At 37.5% G+C, this 21,073-nt stretch overlaps 1 protein-coding gene across 7 annotated transcripts in view; it reads right to left on the bottom strand.

Annotated features, from left to right (window-relative positions):
- TAFA5 (TAFA chemokine like family member 5) overlaps positions 1–21,073 on the bottom strand; it is a 438,585-nt gene that overhangs the window by 135,746 nt on the left and 281,766 nt on the right. The gene's annotated exons all lie outside the window — the stretch shown is intronic.

Here is a 21,073-nt window from a genome sequence, read left to right as displayed (position 1 = left end):
GATTTTAGGCAAGCTTTCCAGTTGAATACCTCAAAAGCAAATACAATACAGTGGAGACACCACACATAGCTGATAGGTCTCATACAAGTTTCAAGGAGAGGTATACTCAGCTTTGAGGTAGATGCAGTGTAGGAACTCATCTATTTTGTCACAAGCCTCTGTCTCCCTCATGATATAACACGGGGCACACATTTCTTAAGCAAGCACTTGTTAGAGGTCCCTTACTGAGGACAGAGAATACCCAGTATGTTCTGAATAAACCATTACCTCTTTTAAAGAGGAAAAAGGAAGTTAGCTTGCTTAACTGATACATTTAGATAGCATCAGCATTCTATTAATGGTAGAACAATTTCTTTAATAATTAACATATTTTTCACTTGATATACACAGAGTTTGTTTAACATGAAAATGTAAGTAGGAAAGCGAAACTCAGCAATACATTCCAGGAATGGGATAGGAGAAAAATGTAATTGTGAAATAGTGCTGAATTAATACTGCCATATGAGTTCTAATTTTTGCTCCTTCTAATTTCATTTAACATTGTTTTATCAGAGTACTGAAATGCTTCAAAAAAAAAAAAAGTCTTTATGTTTTGTGTACAATTTTTTTTTTCAGGCATATCTATACATTTATCCATAAAATGCAATTATACACCTAAAAAAGGAGCCGCCTATTTTTCATCTTGCTTTATTTAAATATTCTGACAATTCACTGAAAATATTGCAACGTGCACTATGGTTTTCATGCAGTACTGCCTGCAGACCCATTAGGAACAGGAAATTGAGTCAAGAAAGCATGCAGGTATACACAGTGTTTTCTAAATACAGAGATCAGGCCAAAAGCCAGCACACTGTAAAATGGGAAAGCATCCAAAAGAGAGCTTTATGCTGTTCTCAGGCATAAATATTTATCAACCAGTGCAAGAGAATGTGACATTCCTCTGCAAGCAAAGAATTTGCTCAGAAAGCATTCCTGAAGAGACAGAGGGGATGGAGAAAGAAGAAGGGAAAAATAAAAGACCAAAAAAAACCTGTTGCCTTTATGATGTCAAGCTGGGTTATAGCATAGAGCCCCAACTAAGAAGCTGAACTAATCACTGTTACTTTTGTTGTAAGGGAGAATGAAGCCTCTTCCAGAACACCAGCCATCTCCATTACTTGCCAGCCACTGAGTGAAGCACAACCAAAACGGCAAAAGACCATTACACAACTTGAAAGCTCAAGATAATTTACAAGTTGATGCATGTGCTAAATGAAAACAAGCAGACTGTGAGCATGCACCACACTCATCTCATTAAAGCATTACACACCTTTTCTAGCTTTCATTTACTTTCCTCTCAGAGAAACACAATCAGCTTGCTTAGTTTCCTAATGAGTATAATAGACAATCATGTAAAGTAGACTATTGCTTGGCAAAAATACAGCAGGGAACTGCAGGCAGTCTATTAGATGTAAACTTGCTTAATTCTTTAATTATGTGTCTTTGATCAAAAGCAGCTCACTTGGAAAGAGTTTTTAAAAAGCAAAGTAATGAGCGCTCACCTTTCATGTACAGCATTGACTGTTAGGCCAACCTGATATAACTGTGGTATCACTGATTGTATGTCAAGCACACCACTAAAAATTGAGATAATAAATGTTACTTACAGCTATTAAAGCTTTTCTTTTTTGGAGACACAGGCCTGTAAGAGCTGTTCTGCACTTTTAGCTTTTCTTTCCATCTCTGTCAAGAATCTCAGTGAATTTTTAAAAGAGATAATTGAGGCCATTTATCATTTTTTTCTCTGCTTTGTCCTCAACCCCTTTCCTTTCCTCATTAACCTCAAAAATCTCTATTGAAGATCTCTTTCCTATTACTTCCAACACTTTACTGTTCCTTGGACTTCGTCTTCTGACGACCCTTAATCTAGACACAATCTCTTCCAGCCTCTCCTACCTGGTACCTATTTATCACACACAGCTATTTCCTTCTCATCTCCTTCTTACCTCAAACAAAATGTCTTCAAACATTATTTTTTTTTCTGTTCAGGTTTGGTGTCTTAATGTTAACCTCCTCAAACTCAGCTATTCCCACACTAAGGCCATGATCCCAACAGGGACTATGAAAGGCACAAAAGACTTGGAAAAAAGAAAAAAAAAAAAAAAAAGTTAATGTCATTTGGTACCCAGTTTTTACAATCACACTAAATTATTGGCCTGGAAATGGTGTGAAAACTGGAAAAGCTTCAGGAACCCCTGCTATAACTTAGAATCATAGAATCATTTAGGTTGAGAAAGACCCACAAAATCAAGCCCAACCATCACCAAACACTACCAAATCCACCACTAAACTATGTCCCTATGTGCCACATCCAAACGTTTCTTAAACACCTCCATGGAACCACTCTTTTCATGAAGAAATTATTCCTGACATCTGATCTAAACCGCCATGGCACAACTTCAGGCTGTTTGCTTGTGTCCTATCATTTGTCACCTAAGAAAAGAGGCCAACAGCCAGCTCACCACAACTTCTATTCAGGTAGCTGTAGGGAGTGATGAGGTCTCCTCTCAGCCTCCTTTTCTCAAGACTAAATAATTCCAGTTCCCTCAGATGCTCCTCGTATATCTTGTTTCCTAGTCCCTTCACCAGCTTTGTGGCTCTTTAAATGCATTCCAGCAACCCAATGTACTTCTTGAAATGAGAGGCCCAAAGCTAACAAGGTACTTGAGGTGCAGTCTCACCAGTGCTGAGTACAGAGGGACAGTCTCTTCCCTGGTCCTGGTGGCCACACTATTTCTGATGCAGGCCAGGTTGCCATTGGCCTTCCTGGCAACCAGGGCACACTGCTGGCTCGTGCTCAGCCAGCTGCTGACCAGCACCCCCTGGTTCTTTTCTGCTGGGCTCTCTTCCCTGAGCCTGTATCACTACATTGGGTTGTTGCGACCCGAGTGCAGGACCTAGCAGTTAGCCTTGTTGGGTGCCATGTGATTAGACATGGCCCATTTATCTAGCTTATCCAGATCCCTCTGCAAAGCCTTCCTACCCTCAAGCAGTTCAACACTCCCACCCAATTTGGTGTTATCTGAGAACTTAACTGAAGGTGTACTTGATCCCCTCGTCAAGATCATTGGTAAAAAAGTTAAACAAAACTGGCCCCAATACTTAGTCATGGGGAACACCACTTGTGAACTTCTTTCCTACTGAGCATAAACTAGCTTCTACCATCTTTCACCAGCCAGCACTCCAGTCTACATTGTCAGGGACCAGCAGTGAAGTCAGCAGTCACACAACTAAAGCAGGGAAATGACCATCAAGTGGCTTTGATCCCAGTCTGAAAAAATTTGATGGCCAGTAGGGTCTACAGTAAAGTAAAATCACTTTTCAAAGCAGGAAAAATGGAACTTACATTAAATTACCTAGATATTTTGAATAAAGGATCTGAACGATTTATCTACTTCTCTTAAGTGCATTTCTACTAACACATGTGGCCATGAATAAATTTACTAGATGCTCATTTTTCTTGCTATTTCTCCTTTATATTAAAGTATCAGCAAACTTATGACTGATATCAAAGTCAGGACTGATTCACACTGCCTACAGGAAGCTAGCTTCCCTAGGGAATAAAAATAATAAAAAGGCAGCTAGGAGACTGAAATTTGGGGGAAGCTTAAGTACAAGAATGAATAGCAGTGGGCTGTGCAGCATTCCTGCAGCTAACTGCACATCAGGAGAATCTGTAGGTTCTGATGCATGGTCCTTTACAGAAACCTCTGTTCTTCTCCTGCAAGTATATCTTATACACAGCAGCCTGTCAGAATATTAGGCATCACAACTTGAATTTCTTCTAACTGATCTTTAATGTATTTTTTTTCTATAAATGACAAAAAAAAATAAAGTTACAAAACACTTTAAAGTATTAGATTCAGCCCAACACTTATCTAAATACTCCTTCTGGTCTACAAAACCGTGTGATTTGCCTCCATGGTCAGATCTGTGTTATAAGGTTTCTATAGGAAAGAGAATATACTGGAAAGAAGTTCCTGATATGTCTTCATTCTCCATACAGCCAGCCAGCCAGATTACTGTTTAAAAATAATAATAATAATAAAAGATTGCTTTAAAGATTTTTATGAGGGCTTACCAAAAATGAGACTCAAATCAGAAAAAATAAAAATAAAAAAAAAAAGATATGTACACTTCTGAAAGCCTGTTTTAACTCCACATGTTCAATTATTGAAATTCCATAGTCCAGAATCTGTTCCAGTTCACAGAAATAACAGACCATATTGTTATATTGTTTCTATTTGCAGTTTCTCCTCTATTTCAAACATGATGAGCCAATTCTCTGATACCCTTATCGGGACACATCTAAACCAACATCATGTTTTGCCACAACCCACCTCAAAATTGCCTTTTTGTGCAAACACAAATATAAAATTACTAGAAGATCATCAAGATTTATCATAAATTTAGAATCAAGGATGAGTTTTTGCCATCCATGAAAATTTGATCTTGTTCTGTTTTTTCAAGATAGATTTTTTTGGACAATGTTCAGCAACATCTCCAAGACATTAGTGGTTTCTGACTGGTGGCTGTTCATCATGTAATTTACATTAATGATAATTTGCAGGAAAAAAAACAGAGGATTTTATAAAAGATGAAAATGTTTCAAATATTCTTGTAATTCAAATTCCACTTGCTTTTCAAAATCACAAATTACATAATTAAAAAGCAGTCCAAGTGCAAGTACCAATAATATGTTAAAGAATGAGACTGACAAGAGTAAGAATTGCAATTATAACATGCACTAAACAATTGTGTTCCAATGTAAACAAACATTTATTTATTTATTTTATCACTGCAAATTAATAGTATTCGAAAAGTAGGAGACTTCACTTCCATATGATTTCCAGTTGCCTCTACCTAGGGTCTCTAGGAAATGGATCCTGTTTTATTTATTTTGAAGTCATAAAATCACCACAGCTCTCCTGCCTGCTTAGTCACATACACCTTCTTCCGACAAAACTGGCTTAAGAGAGTAAAATTGAGTACTAGCTGCCTGTAGCAAAATGAAGCAAATAGTTTTCACCAAATGAACAAGGAGATTCCATTCCATCTCGATCTGGACTGACATACCTTTGCTGTTCAATCAGTGACACGTGCAAATCTACCAAAGGCAATAGGAACAGCAAAGAGCTCCTAATATAAATGAAAGGCCTGGGTATGACACTGAAGACACACTCAATTTTTTTCTTTTTTTTAAATAAGATGCAAAATACAGTTTGTCTCTTGAGAGTCCAAACTACGTTTACAGGGATGATAGCTAAGAGAAAATGGTTCTAATAGTAGTCTAAGCACTTTTGATTACACAGCCCTCAAAGGTAATATGCAATTGTAATTGTATTTCAAGTTCACAGTAAAAAATAACACAGGAAAACACTGATCTTTCTATTCTAAAATATGACTGTAAAAATGTCAGTGTGAGATCTCAGTGACTGCTCAAAATGGAAGTAAACATCAGTGTTTCTGCATTTTCTTTGAGTCACTAATGTAACCCAGAAATCTAATTTTCTAGTGTCTTAGCAGTTTTACAGAAGCAGTGCAACCCCATGATTTTTCTCACTTCGTGATTTACTCATCTGTTGATTTCTGCACGACTTCCTCTCTTCTGCAATGTTGTTTTTGCTTCATTCTATGCATCATGGTTAAAAAAGAAAACTTAAGAGCCCAGAGCCCAGTGTAATTCAGCTAGTCATCTCCTCTCACATAGTTAACTTGCACATATAGGAATAAATGAATAATATTAATAATATAAAAGTAAGCATACACTTCTGTCAACTTACAAATGTGTTCATGAAATACAGCAGGGAGATGCACTAACCTACTGGCATGTTTTTTCTCCACTGTGGAAAGATCACCTCCAGCTTTGTCTTCATTGCTCATAGTAGAAAGTTTTGTTAGCACATTCATTCAGTCCTCTGCACTGAAACTCTGTGGTAGCCTCTCTGATTTCATGTATTTCATTGATTCATTTCACTCCTAAATAAGGAGCGTGGTCAACCAAGTTTCTTCTGTCAGGAATGACGAGAGAACATTTCTCCCATGTAAAGTAAGCCAGTACAAAACAGAACTTCTCATTGGAGGTTCGTATTTCTCCCTATTGATGACAAAGGGCTTGATATTTAAATTACCGATGTTTAAAGAAACTAAGATCCTAACTCCTGGGCCTTGGAAAAGCACCTCAAGTCAAGTGGGATCAACCTTGGTCCTAAACACTGCTGGCAAACTGAAAGGGCAGCCCTGGCCTGGATGGTCATCTCACGAAATTTCACAAAGATTGTCAATTAATTTGAAAGTGTTCATTGCATGCTAAAGATATCTTAAGTCTTTTAGTTCTTCTGAAATGCTTCTCATACAACCTGTTCTTTCCAGTAGGCTTTAGAGGAAAAAAAAGTTTAGAGGAAGGAAAAAAATAGAATACACATATCTGCTTGGCCCTAGCTCTTACAGGATTTCATAACCAAATATTTTTTTTAGTTTTTCCCTCACTCCCCTCTTTTTCCACTGACTTCCTCATTAACCACTAGTAGGGACATGGATATAAATTACTAGAAAAGGAAAACTTTCATTTATCGATAATATGAGAAAGGTGTGGGAAAACAGCTTACCTAAACCAGAATGGTAGAGAAGAAGAGACAAACTTCCTTTCTTTGAGTAAAGTCATGAATACTTAATCTCTCCCTGCTTTCACTTCTTTTAATTCCTGTATATGAATCAGTAAATGTTCTCATGTCCTGACTTTACATTGCAATGTAATGGCTGTAAAGTCATAACCTAATAGTCAGAACAAAAGACTGAGAATATGGGTTTTGTTCCCCTTCGTGATCCAAATAAGCTGAACTTATTAGTCTTTTATCTTTTCTATGCCACTGTTTCCATGTCTGCATAATATGGATAATAACATAAGGTTACTGGAAAGTTTAATTCATTAATGTGTGTAGAGTACTGAGCAATTCTTAGAATGGCACTGAAGAAATGCAAAATATTATTAAATTGTCAGTTATTTTCCTATAAAATTAGATCCTTTTGTCTAAGTAAAATTAATCAGTATGACAAGAAGATTGAAAACCTTTGAGTGTAATATAAAAGACTGCTTATAATGACGAAGTTGTCAACTGACACCACGTACTGCAGAAACTGTGATTCAAATAGACTGTAGCGTGCCAACAAAGCATTATTTTGGCTAGCTTAGCTCACAATTATTTGTATTCCAGTGTTACTATCATGCCAAAAAAAAAAAAAAAGTCCAAGAGACAAAGAAAAAAATGCACCCCTGAGAAATCTTTACCAGTTTGACAGATAAAAATACATAGCTTCACTGCTAAAAGTTGGTTGGATATTACAGGAGTTAAACTTCAGAGTTCTTCAACAGATATTCAAAACTATTAAAGCACAAGTTTCAAGGAACTGCACCCAGAGACATGAACTCTCAGAATTACAGAAGATTATTAAAGAGACATTTGATACCTGTAAAAGAAGGCTAAGGTTTTATCTCACGGGAGTTCTGGCAAGCAGTGTGCCTATGTGTTATAATAAGGAATGACTATAAGACATGCAGCACACTGGGAATAAGCAGAAAGTCGACAAAGATGATGAAGGGCAGATTTTGACAACGACTTTTTTAGTCAGGCTGAGTTCCTTATTACAGAAAGTACGTTTGAAGAAGGTAGGTTGTGGGCCAGAGTGCTAACATTAATTAATAATCCAGATATGCAGGAAAAGTACCACATGTTCTTTTAACCACCTCACTTTAGAATGGAGCCATGGCAGAAACTCACTATGCCACTATGCCTCCTACTTTCCTAATCCCTAGACGTGATCACAGAAATTTGGCAACACCACTTCTTCCCTAGCAGTGAATCGTACAGTGAATTGTACTGAGGGCGAGGCTAGTGTGTGAACGAGTAGTTAAAATTCCTCTCACCGCATCTCTTACCTTCCAGGGAGCAACGACCAGATGTTACCTTTAACATAGATGTATTGCCACTGAGCCTCAGCCACTGTTTGGTTCTCCAGCTCCCATAGCAACTGCTATTAAGTGCTAATAATATGATTAGGAGAAAAGAAAACTGCTTGAATGACTAAAAAGTGACAAATAATTTACACCAACTCTGATAAGGGTACATATCTTTACACTTGGTGTTCTAGAAAATCCAACTGAAAACACTGTTGATGACATGAAGAGAAAAGGAAAGAAGTACATCAAATAATGCATGGTGGAATAAATATTGCTATCTTTTATTTGCTGCAAGGTAGCGCTCTGCTAGATAGCAGAGTGACGAGTGTGCCTTAAAAAAGTATAGATCGATTGATAGATAAGAGAACTGAAAGACTTGCAAACCAAGTGATCCTATCTACAAGCAAAGTATTGGAATTCCTGTATAAAATGTTCAAGCTGGGATATTTTATGATCCTACTAAAAAGAAGAAACAGTGACAGCACAAGGAGAATAACACATAGTTGCAAAACAAAATTCAAGACTGTAACTCAGCTGAGGTCTGCTGATCCCACAAAGCACAAAAACACAACTCAAACAACTCCTGAATGACAATGAATGACTGAATTCCAGCCTCAGTATTTCAGCTGAAATCAGGATGCAACATAAACCAGCAGAACAAGACTCTTAAATCTGTTTCTTACAGTCTGCAGGTGAAAAATGTCAAAAAGCCAAAATGGCAGCAGCTACCATTTGTGAATTTTAAACAGATAATTAAATGAAAGAAAGGTTCCTGTACACAGGCAGGAGTTTTAAAAGGTTAATGAAGGTATAATAAAGATGGAGATCTGACTATAAATGCAATAGTGTCTTGGAAAAACAAATCTTAATGATGGGCAGAAAAGAAAGCTGATTAAAAACATTTCTGTTGAACTCTCGCCTTCCCCCTTCCAATGCCCTTTTTCTTTTCATTTATTGAAAATATTTACATACGTAAGATATACATACATATAAAATTGGCTTCTAAATACAGAGAGACATATCTAAAGATATTTTTCACCACAAAAGATCACTCAGCTGAAAACTCAGGCAGAATGTAAATATTTTTCAAAGACAGAGTCATGCAGGATCGCAAGCTGTGATCATCTCTCACGACCCATTCTGAGTCAGTAAGGCCACTAATAGCATATATGCATGTTTATGCCCCCCCCCAAAAAAAAACAAACAAACAAAAAAAAATTTGTTTACTTCACCCACCTTGCCAAGTGTCTGTCCCAAGCTGAAAGTTTATGAAGCTTTCAGCGTCTGTTTTATCTTCTCTCAATATTTTGAAACTATCTGAATGTATGGATGGCAAAAAGACTTCCACGTTATTATTTTTATTTTGTATTATACTTTACATATTACTTTTCCAGTCAGGCAACTTGGGTGGTAGGGGAGGAGGTAAATACAAACTCCTTCTCACTGACTTTCAGTTTGCAGGAGATAGATATCCTGTTTTCCTCTATCCTCAGATTCACCTGGAGCACTGCATTCAGCTCTGGGGCCCCCAGCACAAGAAGGACATGGGTGTATTAGAATGAGTCCAGAGAGGGCCAAAAGATGATCAAGGGGCTGGAAAACCTCTCCTATGAAGACAGGCTGAGGAGTTGAAATTGTTCAGCCTGGAGAAGAGAAGGCTCCGAGGAGACTTTATAGCAGCCTTCTGGTACCTAAAGGGGGCCTACAGGAAAGCTAGGGAGGGACTCTTTGTCAGGGGGTGTAGTGATAGGACACGGAATAATGGCTTTAAACTAAAAGAGGGTAGATTTAGATTAGATGTAAGGAGGAAATTCTTTACTGTGAGCGTGGTGAGGCACTAGCACAGGTTGCCCAGAGATGTGGATTCCTCATCCCTGGAGGTGTTCAAGGCCATGTTGGATGGGGCTTTGAGCAATCTGGTTTAGTGGGAGGTGTGTAGGAACTATGGCAGAGGTGTTGGAACTAGATGATCTTTAAGGTTCCTTCCAACTCAAACCATTCTATGATTCTATGATTCTATGATTCTACGATATTTGATAGATAGCAAAGACACTTGTTTGTCCATAGTAAGATTTACAAAAGGCATAGCAGTGTTTGGGTTAACACAATAGGCACTAGGAACTGTATCTTTGGACAAACACCATCTTAGGGAATACTTTTCATTCTTCTCTTGAATAAATAAGTATAACATTTTGTCATTTTGTGACAGTGTCAGGTTATCCCTAAATTTCTCTTTTTTCATGAAAATATTATATGACAAAGTACATCCTGTCTCCTACTCATGGAGTATCTCAAAAGATCTAAACAGTCTCCAAGGTTTTCTCTAAGTGTCTAAAATTTTTACATTGGATTTCATGCTTAGAAGAATTCATTTAAAATACTTTAAATTGCAATCTCAGTGAATTACAATCACACAAAATGACAAAAAATGCAGATGTATTAGATTGTACAAAACCTGTTTATGGCATTACTGCTTTCCCTAAGGCTCTATCTTACGAAGTATGCTTTGAAAGATTGAAAGCTCTTTTGAATCTAAGTACTACAGTGTCTTTTTATAGACTGTAACAAGTATTTATCCTGTATATTGTATACTGCTGTAATAATGTACTGAATTATGTAAATAATAGTTGCTTAAATCTACCTTCTTCTTTCCATGGAAAACAACCTAGTGATATTCCCTGAAAAGGAAAGAAAAGTAAGGAGCTTCAAAAAATATTTTTACTGACAGAGTGGCCAAAGCATAGGGTTTATGTGAAAGATCCTCTACCTCCATAACTAAGTGGCACTATCTCAGAGGATCTGAAAGACCTAAAATTTATGTTTAATGTTATAAGTCTTTTCATCAACACAGAGAGATATAACTCAGCAAAACCTGCCTAGAATTAATGGATTGGGTCCAGAAGCTGAAAGGTGTGTGGACACAGACAGGTGAATTTAAGACTATTTTGTATATCTGAGTCTTTTTTAAGAGTATTTGGTTACCTAGTGGTGTCCAAAATAGGCTAGAAAGAACTCAAGCTGCTAACATTTATGTCTCCTCCCAGAAGCAACAGAGACTGTCTTCAAACACCAGCAGTAACGTCTCCTTTTCCTAACTCTGGCTCCTCATCCTGGAATAGGAAAGCAGTAGTGTAAAAAAAACATAAGAGTGATCCTAACCTTCTGAATACTTTCTGTGTGGGAGAAATTTAATATGTAGTAGGTTAGCATACATCGCACGAGGAGTGCAGAGCGTCCTTAATAAATTTCAGAATTGGCAAGCATATTCTCACTGATTTCATAATTGCCGACAGTTGTCAGTTGGCTGAGGCTAAGTTACAATATGATTGGAGTTGAGAGCAAGTGAAGTAGGGAAACTGTTTAAAAAGGGAAAAGGAAAAGAAAGGCGTGCTGTGGCATCAAATGTGGAAAAAAAAAATCAGTTCAAAAAGCAGCATCCCAATGCTCATGATGGTACTAATAGTGGCATAAGCTATAACGCAGCACCCTTGCAATATCTGTCTGTGGAAGAAAAAGGGCAGTCACCAAAGTAGTATCCAAGTCAACCAAGCAGCATACAGTGTGCATACATGATTTATATACAAATAGGAGAGTGAGCTTGTTATGGTGTGCAGACAGAAGCCCCAGCTTGAGATTTTGGTAGCTCAATAGGCCACAAGAAGCTAATGGACGTGACATGAGAAACTGTTGGACAAAGAACCACGAGAAGCTGACCAAAGTTACACAGTGGTGTGTGGAATGCCTGGATGTCACACATGGTAAAGGGGAAATGTGAGAAACTTGTGAGAAATGGCTAAACTGCACAAACCTTGGAGAGGAGCACTAGGGACCTTTAGTGGAGAGCCGTGCAAGGCCATATCAAGTAACCACAGGTAATGCCCTAAAGACCCAGATTACCTAGGCAATTATATTATAAATACCAAGTTTGGCTATGGGTGTAGGGCAGGAGGTCTGAGGCCAATAACTGTCAGGGACAGGGATGTCAGGACTGTCTGGTCCCTGGATAGACCACGTGTGTGGCCATCTACCGATTCGTGTGTGTGCATGCATGTGTCTGTGTCACTGTGTGACTACCAGCAAGCTCTTGTTCTCGTAACTGAATGGGAGAAGCAAGGCTGAGCTGTCTGTGCTGTTTGTGTGCAAGTGCTCATACCTGCTCCATATATGTATACATATATACATATACGTATATGTATATGCATATATATATATATATGTTCACGTGTGTGTATAAATAGGTAGACAGATCAAGAGGTAGGTAGATAAATGTTAAAGACAATATTGGTAGTAACAACATTTTTGTTCACCTTGAACTTCTTGCTTATACTTTACAGAGAAAAGGATGTACTTTGGGAAAGGACAAAAACTTCATGTTACAAGTGTCACTGAATGTACCACACTTAGGCGTAAAGTGTGTATTTTTAGATAAATAGATAAAAAAATAATTTGTTTGAAGGTTTTTGTTTTGTTTTGTTTTGATGAATCATTACTTACTCAGAGGCAGGAAGGACAAGATCAACCTGAATAGATCCACAGCCATTCCTTTTCCTAGTTTTTGACACTGTTTTCAAATATGTCACTGAAAATAAGAGTAATTTAATGGTGATAATGTATTTCTAATGAATCCAAATACGTTGTGATGACACCAGCTTTCATCTCAAAGATAGCATATCAATAGCACAACCTTGTCATGAGAACATCCAGGGAAATTTACTGATATCAGCATACCAAAATAATTAGTGCATTATTATTTACTTCCTGCATCCGTGCACTTATTTCTGTTTTTGCCTATGTGAGTACACAGAAATAGCACTGTTATGCCCCATAACACCATTCAGTTGGAATTATATTTGTGCAATTCATAGTGTCATTTTACATGAGAATCAAGTAAGTAAGCACGTTAGATGGATGCCCTGAGTGTCATTCTGCCTACTACAAAAGAAATCAGAGGACTGAATCCGCAGAAACAACTTCCTTCAGAGCTTATATATCACAGCACATAGTGGCCACTCTGTGGGTAGAGCTGTCACAGCTGGATGCCCAATTAGAGACCTCCAAGGCTGGCGTCCTGTAACTATAATTTTTAACTCTGTTTCAAATGCCTGTGGGATCTCTGTATCATCTTTGGTTTGCTTCCTTTGCCACAGCCTTTTAATGGAAATTTATATTACACTACACAAAAAAATTAATGAGATGAATATAAATAAATGGCACATGTGTAGAGGCATTGAAGAAATACTGATTTTTTTTTTCTTCCTCATAGTATTAATTTCAGATGTGCCTCTTAAACACTGAAAAAAAAAAAAATACCACTTAAAATTTAAAACTAAAATGTCTTTATAGTAATTATAATGGAATAAAATAGAAGCTGTGAACCTTAATACTACTGTAGAAATGTACAGCAATACAAAAGTACAGCAATAGTCTCTAATACTACTGTATTCTAATACTACTGTATAAACTTCAAACCTAAGTTCTCCATTTTGCAGATGCTAGCAGATGAGAGCCTATCTGAGCACAAAACAGCACTTGCGGGGGTGACAGTAGAAAAATCTGTCACTCAAGACACCACCATGCTGCTATAGTCAACTTTAAATCCAAATGCTGGATGCTTCATGGTGCACTAAATAATAAAGCACAAAAGAAGTCAAGACCAAAATAAAGAAATAAATAAATGTTTGCTTGTTATCCCTATTGGTCAGAATTTCAGCTGGCATATTTCAATACATTTTCACTGACCTCAGCATAGGTATGTTGAGTTATACTACCCACTTCTTTGCAGATGCCATTCACAATTTCTTTCTCCTCAGGTATATATGATACTAAAGCTGCATGAACTATGAAATTACACATACACACACACACACATATCAGAAGTAACCTATCTTCAGAATACAATTATTAAAACCAGAAGTGTAGAGACAGGCAAGATGATTGTATTCAGAATATATAATTTGAAACCAAAACTCTGACTGTGAAATTGGTTTGATCTGTAGACAAATGTCAGCTCTGTGCCCTATTAAAATTGCAACTGTTTTAAAAGGACATATCAGTGAGCCCTGAAATGTTGAATAAATGTTAATTGGAAGTCAAAGAAAATATCATGAGTAAAATAAAATATACAAAGAAAAAACACTTTCTATCTGTAACTTAATATCAGCTGGATCACAAAAAAAAAAGAAAAAATCATTGCCAGATAGTCAGATTCCATCTCAAAACAAGACAAGATGGATACTGGAGCACAGTTCAATTTTAATGAGCATAATCCTGATTTGTTTTATTTTTTTTTCAAGTAGCTATAGTGAAAATATACTACTTTTCAAGGTTTAGTTGCATGATTGCATTGATTGTTGAACAAATTATTAGCAATCCTACATATGCTTAGCAGTGTAAAAATGAATTGCTATACCAAAGTACATCCATGTAAAGCACTAAGGATTTGTATAATCTAATTAGAATGAGGAAATAACAATTTGTAATGTTCTGCCTTTTTATTATTCATCCAAGACTTAGTATTATGAATGATTTTTTTTTTTTTAGTATTTCAATCATTATTCTTTAGTACACTTGTACAGTTTGACAGCAGCAATTTAAAAATGAAGATAGAAGAGGGATTTGATTTTTATTTTTAATTATGGAAATGCAATCTTCTTCACATCTACTTTCAAAATGATGACTAGAGGCTATTTGTTTAAGTGAATGGTAAACACTGTGAGGAGTGACTAATCACATTTACTGCAGGTACTGTATAACTTATCAAATTATACTAAAGGGATAGTAGTTCACATAAATGTAGTCTTTTCTTTTTATAAACAATTATATATAATACTATGGGGAAAAAACAGCAGAACATTGTATTGTTTATTCTACTTATAAGTAAAGATCACATTTTATTAGAATGTAGTTGTCACATCTTGTTGTGAGAAAGCCATCATGGATTTTATGGGTACGCTCTTTTAAATCCTGTTATAAGAATTTGGTGTCTTGGAAAAATATTTTAAAATATGGTAATTATGATAATGAAATAAACCCCAATAATTTAAATGGACATAGTATATTACCAATGTCAACAACCTCACTCAATCTTTAAAAAAAATAAAAATCAAATGCAGTAACTATTGTAATATTGCTGGAAAAAAAAAAAAAAAAGGATCTAAGGTCAAATGATACCTAGAAAAGTTTTCATAGAATATTCTAGCAAATAAAATAAACCGATATCATTTATTCTATGAGAAAACAGTACATAGAAGCTTAGTTTGATATGTCAGTGAAAATTTTCACATTGGCACAACTTATTTGATTTTCAGCTTTTTATTTTATTTATTTTATTATTATTTTTTGGTTAAAAAGTTTATTCACATCTCCATTTTACATTTCTATGAAAAGCGTATTCACATTTCCATTTCTGCTAATCTGACTCTTTGATTTTATGCTACTGAATATTTCCCCTCTCGTTCTCTTGGAGAAGAAAAGATCTGATAAGCCCCTTCTGAATTTTTTAACAACAACAAAAAACAGCCCTCTTACCATTCATTTATCTTCAATATACAAGCACATCTGGAGAATCATCCATGGGAAAGAATATAATATCTATTAAATTGTAATCCTTGGCTCACTACATATACAGATCTAATTCCTCTACTCTCCAGTGGAGCTTCAGTTTTAGCCTTGAAATATAACCAGTCAACTACAACAGAGTCAGTCAATCAATGTCATAACAGCAGCTTCAGCAACCTTAGCAGAGAACTACATTTATTCTTCACTGGTGGAGGAAAAAAATAAAAAATAAAAAAATAAAAAAAATCCCACTTTCCATATCTTTCCACTCTTCTTAGTTGCCTCCTTTAATAGATCTTACTTGATAGATGAAAAGCTTTGTTCCCCTAATGTTTTGCTACAGCAAAAGTTTTGTGGTTTTGCTTGTTTGTTAAGTATTGATAATAACCATAATCCTAGTTATTATGGAGTATATGCATATGGAAAAACAACAACAACAACAAAATACCAACAAACCAAAAGAAAAGGTTAAAAAAAAAAAAGATTTATGAGGAGTTACAAAAAGTCTTCTCTTTAGACAGTAATAATAGGATCCTCTGACAGTTTTCTGTATATTACTTGAGTACAATACACATACTGAACAATCATCTCTTAAAACTGGGTAACAACAAACAGAAGAAAAGAGGCAATCAGCTATATGCTTTAGGCTGTTAACTGCAAACTCTTCTGCGGGGGGCTAATCTACCTTCCCACCCAAAGGAAAGAAGACCCCCTGCAAAGGGGGGGGCGGGGGAACAGAGGGGTGGTGCACACCTAGTCTTCTGAACCACCCTTTGAAGAAGTCTACCTTTATCTATTTGCCATACAGAAGGTCTATTTTCTTTTCACAGAAGGCCTCACACTTCCTGTAGCAGAAGATAACATCCATTTGTGCATGAAAGGGAGAGGAATTTAGTGGTGGAGTTTCACTTGAATATAAAAATATGAGAAAGATCTTGTTAATATAGCTAATTAGTACAGATTGCAGCTCTATGTATAAATGAAATGCCATACAACTGGTCTTCATACTATGCCCAAGGTTTAAGTTTTTATTACATTTTTATTTATATGTTTTATGTCTACATACAGGGCATCACAGATAATTTGAGACTATATATATTGAAATGCAAATTCCAATTTAGAGATCTTGAAAGCCTAGTTTTTATCATTTCTCCAGGTCATTTTGTTTTCTCATATTAGGAAACTAATACAAAACAGCTGTTCACATGGTCAGATGAGCAGTACCTTCTAACACAATATAAAAATATTCTCCAGAAGCTAGCTTTTCAATGACAGATTTGGTTGAGTCCTATACAGAGGATTTCTGTAACGAGAAGTAGTGTAGCCAGGAGAAAAGATTCTTCATAGAATGTCTCCAAATTGAGAGTGCAAGCTCTTCCAGAGAGCGAAGAACAATTTTTAGTATGTAACACAGGACTTTATATTGTCCTTCAGTGGTTGCCATTTGTATATGGGATCAGCATGATGCATTTAAACCAATTTTTCTTGGTACAATGTACATGTACATGTACAACTTGTACAATGGTACAATTTTGAAAAATAAATTTAAAATTATTTATCACTAAATATAAAAATAAATTTCAATAATTAAAAAAAATAAAAATCTTTGAACATGCCTATCTGAGGCATTCTATACCACCTTCTTTTCCACCATGATGCCAACTTCACCTGTCACTATTCTGAATCCAAAATAATCCTTATTTAGTGGGATGATCCTGCCATGTTTTACTTTTTAGCTCTCCCAACCTGCTATGCTTCATGTAGTACATCAACTCTTCAGATCAGTCTCTAGTCTACAGTCATATTTCTTCACCTTTCTTCTTGTTTGACTCATTGTCTATACTCCTGCACATTTATGGGGCTAGATAAATCAGAATCTTTTGGGGCTGATGGACTATCAAGGTTCATTCACCTATTGCTATTATTTATCCCTTCTTATACATTGATATGGCAGTTATGGAGTAGCACCATTTTCTTATTTCCCAGAAGGGCAATGCAACAAAGGGGATAGAATATACCCTGTGCAACTTCAGACATTCATCTCTTCTAAAAGTGTCTGTCTAAAACAGTTCAGATGAACCAAGTCTACTAGTGCCTATTTCTCTCCAATGAACAGAGGGAGTTAAGGATGATTAGCTGAGATGCAGTCATCTGAAGTTAAGGGAGATGAATCCAAGTCCACCTGTCCAAGGTGACCCAAGAAGTCTGAAAAGACTTCAGAAAAGAACATCCTAAAAGTACTGTGATGGAATAAATTTGTCAGACTAAGGAGAAAGATTTAATGGTGTAGTAGTGTTCTCAGGACCTGAAAGAAAGCTTTCAGTTTATGGATGTCATAATTCAGGAAACAAAAAAATCACTGTCTTCAGAATGACATTTGATATAAACTAATGTCATCATCTTACAAATTTTAGTTACGGTTTATGTCATTAATTCAAATTCTTTAAAATCATCAGGTCCTTGGGAAGGAATTGGTTAAAAACATAGTTTAGAGAGTTTTTAAAATCAAATTTAGAGATTCGATCTCTTCCCTTCATCTAGACCCCTTTATTTTAAAGGTAAACAAAACAAAGCAGTCAAATGATCACCATGTGAATATTTGTATTGTGTTGTACAAGAAGAGATTTAAGTGCTATTGAAATAACTGGGCTATTTGAAGGCTCAGATCTAACTTGTACAGCAATAAAGAACGTCTGTTACAAGGAACAACACTTTCTGTTGACTCATGTATTTACATTTTATGCAAAAATAGTGTGTACTAAAAAATCCATACTAAGAACTGCTACTGCTTTTACTGATATTTTTGATGTCTCTTACATTCCATGAGCTAGTACTTTGAAAATGAGTTAAGCAGTGCATATCAAAGCACCAAACAATGGATGAAAAAGACGTATGGCTAAGCAGTGAACAAAATAAGATCGTTTCTCCTCTCATTCATTTGTGCAGCTTTCACACTATTTTTTGTAGTACATGCTGTCACTCTGAGTTGAAAATGTGATTTCTATTAGTATAAGGATTTACCTCTCTGAAATGTCTGCAGAACAATGCACACAACTCAGGAATTAGAGATCCGTGTGTAGTTGCAAGGCCATGATCTCATAGACATTACAGCGACATGGTGGGATAGCTCACATGACTGGAAGGCTGTCATGGATGTCTATGTGCTTCTTAGGAAAGACAGGCCAGAAAGGCAAGGTGGTGGGGTTACTCTTTATGTGAGAGAGCAAGTGAAACGTATCAAGCTCTGCCTAGGGGTGGATGAAGAGTGAATCAATAACTTATGGGTAAAGATTACGGGACAGGTGGGTGTTTACACCATGGTGGGTGTTTACTACAGGCCACCTGATCAGGAAAAGGAAGTCTTCTACAGCTGCAAGTAGCCTTTCAATCACAGGACCTGGTACTCATGGGGGACTTCAACCGCCCTGATGTCTGCTGGAAAGACAACACAGATAGTCACAAACAGTCCAGGAGGTTCCTGCAGTGCACTGATGACAACTTTTTGATACAGGTGCTCAAGGAACCAACGAGGAGAAGTGTGCTACTAGACCTTGTACTAACAAACAAAGAAGGACTGATTGGAGATGTGAAGGCTGGGGGAAGCCTTGACTGTAGTGACCATGAGATGGTGGAATTCAGGATCCTGAGGGGAGAAAACAGGAGAATAAGTAGGACTGTAACCCTGGACTTCAGGAGAGCAAACTTTGGCTTCTTCAGGGACCTACCTCAAGGAATCCAAGGGGTTAGGAACCTAGAAGACAGGGGGGTCTAACATAGCTGGTTAATATTCAAGTATCACTTCTTCCAAGCTCAAGATGGTGCATCCCTATGAGTAAGAAGCAAAGGGGGTAGGAGAGCTGCATGGATGATCAAAGAGCTCTCAGCAAAATTTAAACAGAAGAACAAAGTATATAGAACGTGGAAAAAGGGACGGACCACTTGGGAGAAATTTAGGAATGTTGTCAGAGTATGCAGAGATGCAACAAGGAAGGTCCATTTGGAATTAAATCTGGCAATGGACGTTAAGGACAACAAGAAGGGCTTCTTCAAGTATATCAGTAGCAAAAGGGAGACTAGGGAAAATGTGGACCCACTGCTGAATGGGATGGGTACTCTAGTGATGAAGGATACAGAGAATGCAAAGTTACAGAATGTTTTCTTTGCTTCAGTCTTTACTGCTAAGGCCAGCCCTCAGGAATCCCAGACCCAGGAGATGAGAGAGAAAGTCTGGAGAAAGGAAGACTTTCTCTTGGTTGAGGAGGATCGGGCTAGAGATCATTTAGGCAAACTTAACACCCACAGATTCATGGGTCCTGAGGGGATGCACCCATGAGTGCTGAGGGAGCTGGCAGATGTTATTACTAGGCCACTCTCCATTATCTTTTGGAAGGTCATGGGGAACCAGAGATGTATCTAAGGACTGGAAGAAAGCCAGTGTCACTCCAATCTTCAAAAAGGGCAAGAGGGAGGCCCCAGAAACCTACAAGACAATCAGCCTCACCTTCATCTCTGTAAAGGTGAGAGGTTCATCCTGGATGAACCAGGATGAACTGCTCATCCTGAATGTCATCTCTAAGCATGTGGAGGAAAAGAAGGAGTAGAGAGCCTGGATTTACCAAGGGGAAATCATTCTTAACCAATCTGATAGCCTTCTGTGATGGGTTGACTGCCTGAGTGGATGAGGGAAGAGCAGTGAGTGTTGTCTACTTTGACTTCAGCAAGGCTTTTGACACTGTCTCCCTCTCTCTCTTATCTTCATAGGGAAGCTCAAGAAGTGAGGGTTAGATGAATGGACAGTGAGGTGGATTGAGAACTGGCTGGATGCCAGAGCTCTGAGGGTTGTGATCAGCAGCACAGTCTAGGTGGAGGCCTGAAGCTAGTGGTGTCCCCCAAGGGTCAGTGCTGGGTCCAGTTTTGTTCAACTTATTCATCAGTGACCTGGATGAAGGGACAGAGTGCACAAGTTTGCTGATGATACAAAACTATGAGGTGTGGCTGATAACAGCAGAAGTCTGTGCTGCCATTCTGAGTGACCTGGACGGGGTGGAGAGCTGGGCAGTAAGGAACCTCAGGAAGTTCAACAAAAGCAAGTGCAGAGTCCTGCATCTACAGAGAAATACGCTCATGTACCAGTACAGATTTGGGGTTCGCCTGCTTGAAAGCAGCTCTGCGGAGAAGGACCTGGGAGTCCTGGTGGGCAACAAATTAGCCATGACTCAGCAATGTGCCTTTGTGGCCAGTAAGGCCAACTGTAGCCTGGAGTGCATTAGGAGAGTGTTGCCAGCAGGTTAAGGGAGGTTACCCTCCCACTCTACTCAGCCCAGCTGAGGCCATGTCTGGAGTACTATGACCAGTTCTGGGTTCCACAGTACGAGGGACATGGAGAGAGTCCAGCAGACGGCTGAGGGGACTGAAACATCTCTCTTATGAGGAAAGGCTGAGACAGCAGGTCCTGTTTAGCCTGGGGAAGAGAAGACTGAGAGGGGATCTTACCAATGTATACAAATATCTTAAGGGAGG

This window comes from Anser cygnoides, chromosome 1 (genome assembly GCF_040182565.1).
Source record: "Anser cygnoides isolate HZ-2024a breed goose chromosome 1, Taihu_goose_T2T_genome, whole genome shotgun sequence".
Lineage (NCBI taxonomy): Eukaryota > Metazoa > Chordata > Aves > Anseriformes > Anatidae > Anser > Anser cygnoides.
This window is presented reverse-complemented; position numbering and strand designations above follow the sequence as displayed.